This window comes from Procambarus clarkii, chromosome 29, assembly GCF_040958095.1.
Source record: "Procambarus clarkii isolate CNS0578487 chromosome 29, FALCON_Pclarkii_2.0, whole genome shotgun sequence".
Lineage (NCBI taxonomy): Eukaryota > Metazoa > Arthropoda > Malacostraca > Decapoda > Cambaridae > Procambarus > Procambarus clarkii.
Window position 1 is genome coordinate 7021874 of NC_091178.1, and position 13186 is coordinate 7035059.

At 47.3% G+C, this 13186-nt stretch overlaps 1 protein-coding gene and 1 non-coding gene across 2 annotated transcripts in view; both read right to left on the bottom strand.

Moving 5' to 3' along the window:
* LOC138369779 (succinate dehydrogenase assembly factor 2, mitochondrial-like) overlaps positions 1-6726 on the bottom strand; it is a 90458-nt gene extending 83732 nt beyond the window's left edge. The window contains exon 1 of the mRNA XM_069333370.1: positions 6659-6726. The gene's annotated coding sequence lies outside the window, so the exon portion shown is untranslated. The remainder of the gene's footprint in view (positions 1-6658) is intronic.
* Positions 6727-11102: 4376 nt separating this feature from the next.
* Positions 11103-11174, bottom strand: TRNAE-CUC (transfer RNA glutamic acid (anticodon CUC)). The gene has a single exon. It is a non-coding gene; the product is annotated as a tRNA-Glu (tRNA).
* Between the last annotated feature and the right edge of the window lie 2012 nt (positions 11175-13186).

The following is a 13186-nucleotide window of genomic DNA, read 5'->3' on the forward strand; positions in this document are numbered from 1 at the left end:
ATCAGCGAGGCACTACACATCAAAAAGTCAACACCAGCAATCAACAGTTATTGCACAACTATATTCTACCCACTTCAAGACCCCGAATCAACATAGAAGCAGCAAAAGAAAGTATGGGCCAATAGGCCTTCTGCAGTTACTTCCATTCTTATGTTTTCATAACCATTGTTTCGTGTTCTGTCACCTCACCCGAAACTTTTGTGCCATATCACCTCACCCAAAACTTTTGTGCCATATGACCTCACCCAAAACTTTTGTGCCATATCACCTCACCCAAAACTTTTGTGCCATATCACCTCACCCAAAACTTTTGTGCCATATCACCTCACCCAAAACTTTTGTGCCATATCACCTCACCCAAAACGAGTATAAGTATGATGTATGTTAAGTGCATACTAGTCTCTGAAAATGAAAGACGCTTACAAAACGCGTTCAGGCGTCAGACCAAAAATAAAACTTTAAAGAATGAATTTTGGAGAGTTAATTATTCAATTACCCTCGACAGTGAAGAAAAACGTAAGAAATATTGAGATGATTCGTGTTAGAATTATTAATCTTACCCTTTCGGTCATATCCTACAACATACGTTTACAAGAAAGACTGCTGCCAAAATATAAATATATATATATATATATATATATATATATATATATATATATATATATATATATATATATATATATATATATATAGTGTCAGACCACGAAGGAAGGATTAAGAAAGGAATTTCCCTAAGTACTTTCGTATTTAATAATACATCTTCAGAAGGGTGATATATTATTGAGAACCACCTAGCAATGTCTTTAATGAGATAATGGGATATTAATAAGGTATTAGTGAGATAAATGTGTATCAATGATCCTACTCGAATCGCCCTTTAACTGATCAATTGAGACGTGCACTCGAGAGAGAGAGAGAGAGAGAGAGAGAGAGAGAGAGAAAGAGAGAGAGAGAGAGAGAGCAAGGGACAACCACCCCTCACCACCACTTGCCTCACCAACTCCTGGTAACTGATGCTCCTCTTCACCACTCTCGCTCACAACACCTACATTTACAAGCATTTCCAGATCACGTGTGGATTAATATTATCATTTTGAATATTTTGTTTTCATTGATTAGTTGGTGAAAGAAGGTACAGGGACTCCAAACCCGGAGATGGACCACCCCATCAAGGGCAAGAACGGACCCCAGCCTCCTGAAGCAGGGCCTGGGGGGCCGCATGAGCCCCAGGAGGTGGACGGCCCGGTCCCGCACCTATGGGTTCCTGACAGAGATCGTCACAGCCTCCTTTCACCCGAGGCCGCCTCCTTCATGACCCAGCAGAAGGAAGAGTGATAATTATTAAATACAAGTATTATTATAATAGTTATAATAATAATTATCCCCAATAGATATAACGGTACAACATACACACAATGTACGAAATAAGTATAAATGAAACTTTGCAAAAAACAAAAGAAAAACATGATTGTTGCGGAGAGTGTAAGTGTGTGTATACACTCCCGCCACAAACATGGCCTGGCCGCAGGCTCGGTTAGTAAACATGAGGGAGTGGCCGGCCAACACCACCAACCACGTCATTACCACACACAGCGGGAGACAGTATTAATTACAACAGGCAACTTTGACGAAAAATCAACACGCTGGAGATTTCTATACATGAAGGAGGAGCGTGTGTGACCAGGAGGGTGAGAGAGGGTAAGAACCGCCTCCTCCAGACGTCCTCTTCACAAAGGGGCAGAAAGAAATGTTTAAGATGAAACACTTGCCAATAGGAGGAACAGTGACACCGTACTTCTAGAAATAGTACGTGTGATCAGCAATGATGTCTCTGGCACAGTGGTAGCACGCTCGCCACCGATTTCAACCGGGTTCGAGCTTTGGTCTGAGAGTGTCTGTCCGTAGTGTACAAGAGAGAGGAAGGACTCAAAATCAGCTGGGACCCAAGCACCGGGTTGACCCCGGGCACCGGGTCATCAAAATTTTTGGTCGACCCGGGCACTGCCGGTTTCCCCATTTAATATATTAATGCTAATAATATTATACTTCTATTATATAACAGCTTCTCCTCCATATCGACCTACTCTGACCCTGCCCAGTGGCCTGGATCACCAGCTTCCCCAGTGGCCTGGATCACCAGCTTCCCCAGTGGCCTGGATCACCAGCTTCCCCAGTGGCCTGGATCACCAGCTTCCCCAGTGGCCTGGATCACCAGCTCCCCCAGTGGCCTGGATCACCAGCTTCCCCAGTGGCCTGGATCACCAGCTTCCCCAGTGGCCTGGATCACCAGCTCCCCCAGTGGCCTGGATCACCAGCTCCCCCAGTGGCCTGGATCACCAGCTTCCCCAGTGGCCTGGATCACCAGCTCCCCCAGTGGCCTGGATCACCAGCTTCCCCAGTGGCCTGGATCACCAGCTTCCCCAGTGGCCTGGATCACCAGCTTCCCCAGTGGCCTGGATCACCAGCTTCCCCAGTGGCCTGGATCACCAGCTTCCCCAGTGGCCTGGATCACCAGCTTCCCCAGTGGCCTGGATCACCAGCTTCCCCAGTGGCCTGGATCACCAGCTTCCCCAGTGGCCTGGATCACCAACTTCCCCAGTGGCCTGGATCACCAGCTTCCCCAGTGGCCTGGATCACCAGCTTCCCCAGTGGCCTTGACCACTGGAGAGATCATTTACTCGTGCCTGTAAAATATTTCATCAGCAGCGGTACAAACTTGGCCCAGAAGTGAAAATTACGATGAAGACAGAGAAGAATGCGGAGGCGGGGAGGGAGGCATCGGCCGGTGTATGGTGTAGAGGTGTTAGAGGGGAGTAGTATACCAGCGTGAGCGGCGGGCGGCTGGTGTGGCCGTGGTGCTGGCCAACACGGTGGTGGGAGGTGTGGAGCAAGACGCTGGGCTCCAGTAACCCGGCCCGCTGCCACACAATGGCCTCAACAACACCTCCAATAAAGAGAGGGAGCAGCAACCAGAATATATGAGGGTGCGCTAGATGAATTCAGTAAGTGTCCCTCAGGGAGAGTCTACAGGGATGGGTTACCTCTAGTTTACCTGTAATCGGTTCTAGTAGTTCTTTTACCCTTGCAGCCAGGCTTTTCTGGTGATGCACTGATCGGCAAAGCTGTTGCAGGCAATGGCCTGCAGGCTCACATATCCACTACAAACCAGTTGGTTCGGCACTTCTTACGAGAACTTGTTCAAGCTCCTCTTGAAAATTTTCACTTTTGTTCCAGCAATATTTCTTAAACTTGGCGGGAGAATTTGTAATGGTTGTGGGCGTGTGGTGGCCATAGTGTTCTGTGATGGTGCCCATGGCACCTCGGCTCTCCTCTGGGTCTGGTCTCCATTTTCTACCACATATTTCGCTCCACAATATTGTTACTTTATTGAGTATATTTGGGACCTGACCATAAAGTATCTTCCTTGTATATGTTATGTGACACGTCTCTCGTCTCCTGTCCAGGGAGTACATTTTGAGTGCCTTGAGATAGTGCCAGAAATGTTGACGTTTAAGAGTATGTGGTGATGACACGGGCCGTGTGTGGCGCGCCTAGAGGCCATCACGGGACGGTCATCATCCTCCCCATCATGCTCCTGGCTCATGTGTGCTGCTGCTGCTGCTGCTGCTGCTGCTGCTGCGGCTGCTGCTGCGGTCTGCTGCTGCTGCGGCTGCTGTTGTTGCTGCGGCTGCTGCTGCTGCTGCTGCTGCTGCTGCTGCGGCTGCTGTTGTTGCTGCGGCTGCTGCTGCTGCTGCTGCTGCGGCTGCTGTTGTTGCTGCGGCTGCTGCTGCTGCTGCTGCGGCTGCTGTTGTTGCTCCTCCTGCTGCTGCTGCTGCTGCTACGGCTACTGCGGCTGCTGCTGCTGCTGCTGCTACTGTCATAAACACTAGCGCCTCCAACTTCACGAGATCTGATTGCTTTACGTCATGTATCTAATCTATGAGAGTGATGTTAAGCCGCGTGGTGGAGAGTGCATTGATGCCTTGTTAAGCTGAGTGGTGTTGACTGTGTCTACCTCACTTGGTCTACCTCCCTCGCTGGGGATGAGCAATAAGGCACTGGTGCCCAACGGGAGACACGGGCACCGAGAGCGGCGTGGGTGTCCACAGACGGGCAGAGATGCGAAGGGAGAGAACAAGAGGCGACTGGAATTTCCTGGGGATGCCTAAGAGAGGCAGAAATATCCGGAAGAAACATAGATGCCCTGGGTCAGGGGGTCCAGGGAGAGGGTCCAGGGAGAGGGTGTAGGGAAGTGGAGGGGGTGTTCATGGGGCGGCAGGAGAGGGCAGCAAGTGAGCGCCACACCTTAACAGATCAACAAGCGGAGAGGGAGCGCGAATTACCTGCAACAACTGGGTCAAGAACAGCGAGTGTGGGACCCCCAGCACCAGTACTGGGGCAGCAGGCAGGCCAGCCAGCCCCACTCTCACCCTACTAACACACTCATTCACTCAATGCTCCAGACTTACTCTTACGACCTTTACCAAGGTAAGATATTAACTTGATTTTGCACCAAGTTCAGGTATTTTGCAATCATAGTGTCAAGCGCTGCAGGTGTGGTGGCAGTATTGTGGCTGAGGCAGTCTGCTCCTGCCATGGTCTCCCCTTCCACCACCACACCTGCTTTGTTGGCTATAGTGGCTTGTGCGCTCTGCTCTCATACTGAGGGAGCTGTACTCTCATACTGAGGGCCGTGTACTCTCATACTGAGGGCCGTGTACTCTCATACTGAGGGCCGTGTATTCTCATACTGAGGGCCGTGTACTCTCATACTGAGGGCCGTGTACTCTCATACTGAGGGCCGTGTACTCTCATACTGAGGGCCGTGTACTCTCATACTGAGGACCGTGTATTCTCATACTAAGGGCCGTGTACTCTCATACTGAGGGCTATGTACTCTCATACTGAGGGCCGTGTACTCTCATACTGAGGGCCGTGTACTCTCATACTGAGGGCCGTGTACTCTCATACTGAGGGCCGTGTACTCTCATACTGAGGGCCGTGTACTCTCATACTGAGGGCCGTGTACTCTCATACTGAGGGAGCTGTACTCTCATACTGAGGGCCGTGTACTCTCATACTGAGGGCCGTGTACTCTCATACTGAGGGAGCTGTACTCTCATACTGAGGGAGCTGTACTCTCATACTGAGGGCCGTGTACTCTCGTACTGAGGGCCGTGTACTCTCATACTGAGGGAGCTGTACTCTCATACTGAGGGAGCTGTACTCTCATACTGAGGGCCGTGTACTCTCGTACTGAGGGCCGTGTACTCTCATACTGAGGGAGCTGTACTCTCATACTGAGGGTGCTGTACTCTCATACTGAGGGCCGTGTACTCTCATACTGAGGGCCGTGTACTCGCATACTGAGGGCCGTGTGCTCTCATACTGAGGGCCGTGTACTCTCATACTGAGGGCCGTGTACTCTCATACTGAGGGCCGTGTACTCTCATACTGAGGGCCGTGTACTCTCATACTGAGGGCCGTGTACTCTCATACTGAGGGCCGTGTACTCTCATACTGAGGGCCGTGTACTCTCATACTAAGGGCCGTTGATGACCTGACAGTCATAAGGAGACTGTCCGTGTCTAAACCAGTCAGTGTTCCCCGCTGGTGGCCGGGGGAACACTGACAAGCTTATTATATTTATAGCAAGCTTAATCACACTAGGTGAAGCATTTTAGGTTGCTTTACACCACATGAGACCAGTAGGCACGGCAGGATGTGCAAAATAGCCCCATTGAAAAGCAGAGGTGCAATAGGTACCCTGAGGGAGAACTCCGTCAACATCACGGGCCCAAGACTTTACATTGTAAAGTCTTGAAGTGTTGTAAAGTTTACAACACTCTCCCGCTACACATAAGAGGTGTAACTAGCCGGCCTCTCACAGTGTTCAAGAGAGAACTCGACAAACACCTGCAAAGAATACCTGATCAACCAGGCTGTGATTCATACGTCAGGCTGCGAGCAGCCGCGTCCAACACCCTGGCAGTGTTGCCAGATCCGAACTGCTGAAAATAACGAACTTACGGTCTAAAAGTAGCGAATTTGTAATTAAAGTAGCCCAATATTTTGTTTAGCAACTGATACGGTTTTCAGAGCAATATATTTTAATACATAGAGTAGCACTGCATGATTGTATTAATGTTATCACTGCATGTTTATAATAAAAACCCGTGATAATTGAATAACATAAATATTTGCTGCATGAAGCATAATTTACTGGGTAAATTATGTTTCACGCAGCAAATATTACTAAGTTATCCAATTATCACGTTTTTTATTATATATATGTGTGTGTGTGTGGAGTCCCACCATGTCTTCACAGTTGAAGACTATCAAGAAGAGCTTGTCTGTCTATATCCACAACCTCGTTCTTGTGTATTGCAGACTCACATCTTGTCACTGACATGCGTGGTGTCAAATGATGAGCAACAAGGGTCATTTTCTTCAAAATATATTTTGCTTCTCAAGATTGATGTCAAAAGTTATAGTTCCATTCGATTTCTCCGTTTAAGTTTCCCAAATATTACTCTCTTAAATACTCGTTCACCCAGGCCATTACTGATTGGTAAGCTGTATGTTTTCAGTATAATCTCAGTGAGGTCAGTGAGCCCGGGCTCTCTAGCAGCGTTCCTGACAGTCATTGAAATTGAAATTGAAATAAGTTTATTGAGGTAAAATACACACAAAGGGATGAGGTAGCTCAAGCTATTCTCACCCCGTTCAGTACATCGTGTTAATACATACATATACACACATCACAAACAATAAACGTATTACTGAACATTGTGAGAGATAAACATATACATTTCCTCCTTTACACAAGTATGAGAGTCATTGCCTTGGTCCACAATGTCGCTCCAGATGTCGGAATGTGTCATCTTGAGGTTATCTTGAGATGATTTCGGGGCTTTTTTAGTGTCCCCGCGGCCCGGTCCTCAACCAGGCCTCCTCCCCCAGGAAGCAGCCCGTGACAGCTGACTAACACCCAGGTACCTATTTTACTGCTAGGTAACAGGGGCATAGGGTGAAAGAAACTCTGCCCATTGTTTCTCGCCGGCGCCTGGGATAGAGCCCAGGACCACAGGATCACACGTCCAGCGTGCTGTCCGCTAGGCCGACCGGTGTCCCTCACAAGTGTTGGCCCAGTCACGTGTTAACAGAAGACGACGCACACTTTCCCTTCCACTAAGCTTAGACTGGTCAGCTGGAACTAATGGACGCTCTGAAAATGGTGGCCGTGTGTAGCTAAGGCATATGCTAAGTGATCGGTTGTTCACCGGGTTGAAAGTTTCAGCATTACCAGGAATGCGAGAAAAAATCTCTTTAGAAGCTTTCACTAAAAATTTATGGCATCTTTCTTGAACATTTTGAAGCTATTCCTGGTTTATAACATTGTTTTGTCTGTTAGTGACGAGAAGTGTAGATAATTCGTAACTAAAGTCCACTTTCTTCAGGCGCAGATAAATGGCATTAAAGTCCAAATTATCATCAAGCTTTGTATGAAGAGCATGCAAGATTTTTCCGAGCATTCCAAGAGTGAAGTTTTCTAAGTCAGTGTGAAGGCTGCACTGATTTGCTTCATATTTTTGATAAAGTCAATTCTGCCTTTCAAAATAATTTAGGATTGGTTTCAGGAATGTGAAATAAAGCTTATTGGCAGGATCAGAGTACATTAAAAATAGTTGAACTGCAATATATTTATCACAAGAGTAAGAAGCTATTTGGTAATGAGTTGATCAAGGATCCCGCTGATCTAACAGTCACTTTACACTATTGTTCCTTGCCAACCATTGTCTTCCTGACAAAGGAATCAACTGTAAGGGATCTTTCACATCATTTTAAATCTGTAAATCTCTAGATAACTTTCTCTCCTTAATGAAGATCTGTGGAACCAGCTGTAGCTTTCTTTTATCATGAAGTCGATGCTGGAAGGTAATTCGTCGGAAGCATGAGAACAGACCATATGCAAGGAATGAGGAGCATTTGATAAGAAACAAATACGGAATATACAGACGAGGAGTCACAATAACGTGGCTGAAATATGTTGAGCAAACCACACACTACAAAGTGAAGGGACGACGACTTTTCGGTCCGTCCTGGACCATTTTCAAGTCGATTGTGAGGTCACAATCGACTTGTAAAGTCAATCGACAGTCGAAAGTGTAAAGTGAGAGAGGAGGTCCACACAGAGTTGATGGCCCGTCCGTGCAAGACGCTGCTTGAGGTCAACTCCAATATTACCACAATAATCTTTGAGGTGTTGATACAAGGCTTCAGAGGTAGTGCTTGTGACTGGAACTACTCCCATAACCTGAGGTGAAATCCTACTGTGTTTAGACTTTATAATGTCGAACACAGACACACAAATGTTTTTCACACGCAATGTGTGTCTACTCTATAATCTAATGTGTCTACTTTATAATCTAATGTGTGTCTACTCTATAATCTAATGTGTGTCTACTCTATAGTGTGTCTAATCTATAAGACTCTATAAGTGACTTACTGGTGGTCCATCACTACATATTGGTACTCTCCACCAAATAGTTCAGTATTATCATTTCATGACGATGGATTGCCTACATAGACAATAGAGTGTCTACAATAGGCTACATAGACATGGTAGAGTGCCAATAGACATTATCCGGGATGAAGCATTAATGGCAACTAAGGTTGGGAAATCTATCGCCCCTGGGGAGGATTACCTTACTCTGCGGTTACTTTTTCTTTCCAAGGTTCCGAGGATCAACGTCCCCAGGGCCCGGTCTCTGATCAGGCCTTCTTTCGTGGTCTGGTCAACCAGGCAGTTGGACGCAGCTGTGATTTACACACATTACATTATAAGTGCATAAATAATAAGTCATTGACTATCTTAACATTGGTAGCGTAAATTAGCTCAACTTATTTTTAAATTAGCACAAAAAGTGGCAAGTAGTGAAATTAAAAAATTAGGAGCGCAGAGCTGTCAAAAGTCTCCCTATCTGGCAACACTGCAACCTGGTTGACCAGACGACCAACCAGGAGGCCCGGCCTGAGACCGGGCCGCCAGGCCGTTGATTCCCGGAAACTACACAAGGTATACACACATAAATCACAATAGCGTGATATATCAAATGAATAAATCCACAAGGGCCGTGATGAGGGTTCGAACCTAAGTTCAGGATTATCCCAGACGCGCCGCAGTCGACTGCGCCACAACATGGTATAAGAATTAAGAACATAAGAACATAAGAACAAAGGTAACTGCAGAAGGCCTATTGGCCCATACGAGGCAGCTCCTATCTATAACCACCCAATCCCACTCATATACTTCTCCAACCCACTCTTGAAACAATCGAGGGACCCCACCTCCACCACGTTACGCGGCAATTGGTTCCACAAATCAACATCCCTGTTACTGAACCAGTATTTACCCAAGTCTTTCCTAATTCTAAACTTATCCAATTTATACCCACAAAACTTATCCAATTTATACCCAACCGGGATTGCTACTGCTGCTCTCACACGGGTCCTGCAGCCTCTCCGAGATAAACTGATTTGTGTGAATTGTGTAAAACCCCGGTTTGTGTCTCGGAGATTTAATACCGGGGTTTTACACAATTTACACAAATCAGTTTGTGTCTCGGAGAGGCTGCAGGATCCGTGTGAAAGCAGTAGCAATCCCGGTTGCAATTCTTATACCATGTCGTGGCGCAGTCGACTGAGGCGCATCTGGGATCATCCTGGACGTAGGTTCGAACCGTCATTACGGCCCTTGTGGATTTATACACAGAGTAGGTATAGGTGTACCCATGAGTGGTACGCCAGGGGTACACGTATCCATGGGGGTGTGCCAGGGGTACACGTACCAATTGGGGGGTGCGTCATGGGTATGCGTATGGGAGATACGCCCGGGGGGTACCCGTAGCCCTAGTCACATGTCTGTTGAAGGTGGTGTCTGGCAACCGCAGGCGGGAGACCTGCAGCTATTTCATTGGTTCAGTCTGAGGCCTTTATCACAAGTATTTTAATGCAAGTTACGACAAAACACTTAGACACTTCCTTAAGTTTTGCTGCATATTATCTTAAGACGGTTAATTACATTTTTAAACATGTCAAACCCGGTATATTAACCCTGGAATGAATGATTATTATTAGCATCTTTATTAACAAAATTAATTTACAATTTTGCTTAATTTGGGAATTTCATTACACACAGAAATCACAATAGCGTGATGCATCACGCTATTGTGATTTGGTGATGGACTGGTGGACCAAACTCTCACAAGTCGAGCCTGGCCTCGGGCCGGGCTTGGGGAGTAGAACTCCCAGAACCCCATCTACCAGGTATCAACCAGGTATCAATGAACAAATCCACAAGGGCAGTGACGAGGATTCGACTCGTCACTGCCTTTATGGATTTGTACATTGGGCACTTCAGTTAGGTATTATTATAGCGTGGTGCTGCTCATATTCACTCCCACACAGGATGTGGGAGTGAATATCAGCAGCTTTTAAATACATGGATGGCGATATACTAAAGAAATTGTTCACGACTTTTGTTAGGCCGCAGCTAGAATATGCAGCAGTTGTGTGGTGCCCATATCTTAAGAAGCACATCAACAAACTGGAAAAGGTGCAAAGACACGCTACTAAGTGGCTCCCAGAACTGAAGGGCAAGAGCTACGAGGAGAGGTTAGAGGCATTAAATATGCCAAAACTAGAAGACAGAAGAAAAAGAGGTGATATGATCACTACATACAAAATAGTAACAGGAATTGATAAAATCGATAGGGAAGATTTCCTGACACCTGGAACTTTAAGAACAAGAGGTCATAGATATAAACTAACTATCTTGATGTTATCTTGAGGTTATCTTGAGATGATTTCGGGGCTTTAGTGTCCCCGCGGCCCGGTCCTCGACCAGGGATCCACCCCCAGGAAGCAGCCCGTGACAGCTGACTAACTCCCAGGTACCTATTTACTGCTAGGTAACAGGGGCATCAGGGTGAAAGAAACTCTGCCCATCGTTTCTCGCCGGCGCCCGGGATCGAACCCGGGACCACAGGATCACGGGTCTAATGTTCTGTCCGCTCAGCCACCGGCTCCCTACAAATAGTTTCCCGTGCCGGGAATCGAACCCGGGCCTCGCGGGTGAGAGCCGCGTATCCTAGCCACTAGACAACACGGGAGTTAGCTAAACACAGATGCCGAAGAAATATAAGAAAATTCATTTTCGCAAACAGAGTGGTAGACGGTTGGAACAAGTTAAGTGAGAAGGTGGTGGAGGCCAAGACCGTCAGTAGTTTCAAAGCGTTATATGACAGAGTGCTGGGAAGACGGGACACCACGAGCGTAGCTCTCATCCTGTAACTACACTTAGGTAACTACACTTAGGTAATTACAGGGCAGAGGACTACATACAACACAGTAGGTCTGAATTGTAGAGTGAATGAAGCGCACATGTTTTTTATTATACATGTTTCGATTTACGAATTTGTAAATACAACTTTCTATTCCTCACTACGACACAAGGTAAGGATGGACTCATGAGACACGAACAGAATAGATAAACAAATAAATAAATAAATAAATAAAATTCTCGTTCTTCATTCTTTAAAATGAAGAAGCAAATTTAGAATAAATTGTTAAGAGGTCTTCCAGTATACCAGATTCAATGAAACAGCTACACAGCCAGTTGAGAGGCGGGACCAAAGAGCCAGAGCTCAACCCCCGCAAGCACAAATAGATGAGTACAGTTGATTGCACAATAAGGCAGTAAAGGTCTAAAATCTTTTCCAGTGTGACATCAAATATAGTTGTGAATTATTACTGGTCAACAACAGGTGGAGAGTGTGGACTTGTTCCATGACTGTCTTTCCCACTACTGCTGATGTAAACACTTTATTAAATTTGTATGTAGTATACTTACCAATTTATTGATGCTATTTACAAATATATACAGAACTGAATGTTATTGTGCATAACATTGCGGGGGTTACATTGATGACTACTGATGCTCAAAGGGGCTCGGGGGAGGACGGAGCCCATAAGGCTGGAAGCCTCCTGCAGCAGCCCGGCCTCTTCTGCTCCAGCGGACAATATTAAGGGCTCCCGAAACGCGCAAACCTCACTGTTCTAACCTAACCCTAATGGGAGATGTGTCGGGATGTGGGCCTTGGAGGGAGGTGTTGGGATATGGGCCTTGGAGGGAGGTGTTGGGATGTGGGCCTTGGAGGGAGGTGTTGGGATATGGGCCTTGGAGGGAGGTGTTGGGATGTGGGCCTTGGAGGGAGGTGTTGGGATGTGGGCCTTGGAGGGAGGTGTTGGGATGTGGGCCTTGGAGGGAGGTGTCGGGATGTGGCCCTTGGAGGGAGGTGTCGGGGTGGGGACCGTGACGGGGGGGGTGTGTGGTGGGGGGCTGGGCTGTGAAGGGCGCCCCGCCCCCCCGCGGCCTTCTGGCCAAAAGTCAACAGGATCCACTGGTGAAAAACAAGTAAAAGTGAAAGAGGTTACCGTCTTAGACTCTTGTGATTATTGTTCTTGGTTTGTCTGATTGGCTGCCCAGGTCGTCTGATTGGCTGCCCAGGTCGTCTGAGTGGCTGCCCAGGTCGTCTGAGTGGCTGCCCAGGTCGTCTGATTGGCTGCCCAGGTCGTCTGAGTGGCTGCCCAGGTCGTCTGATTGGCTGCCCAGGTCGTCTGAGTGGCAGTCCAGTCCGTCTGATTCGCTGTTGATCATGAGGGAACCCTGAAGCCCCCTACACACCCCTGAATCCCTCTACAGAACCCTGAAGCCTCTTAAAGAACTCTGAAGCCGTCTGTAAAACCCTGAGGACCTTACTGCCTCAATATTTAACACCGTTCTCACGATGTCCTTGTTCTGGAGATTGACGACGCTCGCATTTCTAAGTTTGAGGCTGTCCTCACCCAGCGCCCGCCATGGTCTCCCAGAGCCCGCCATGGTCTCCCAGAGCCCGCCATGGTCTCCCAGAGCCCGCCATGGTCTCCCAGAGCCCGCCATGGAGCTCCCATTTGCCTCTCATTACTTTGCCCCTAACCCAGATTTCACTTACCTCAGCCACCTAAAGTTTCCTGAGCATGCTCTTCCTTTCCGTATCTTTCTATGGGTCTTTTTTTCTGGCGACGTTTCTTCTTCAGTTGAGCGACTTCAGTGGATGATACGTGACTTTTTTGTCAATATTCA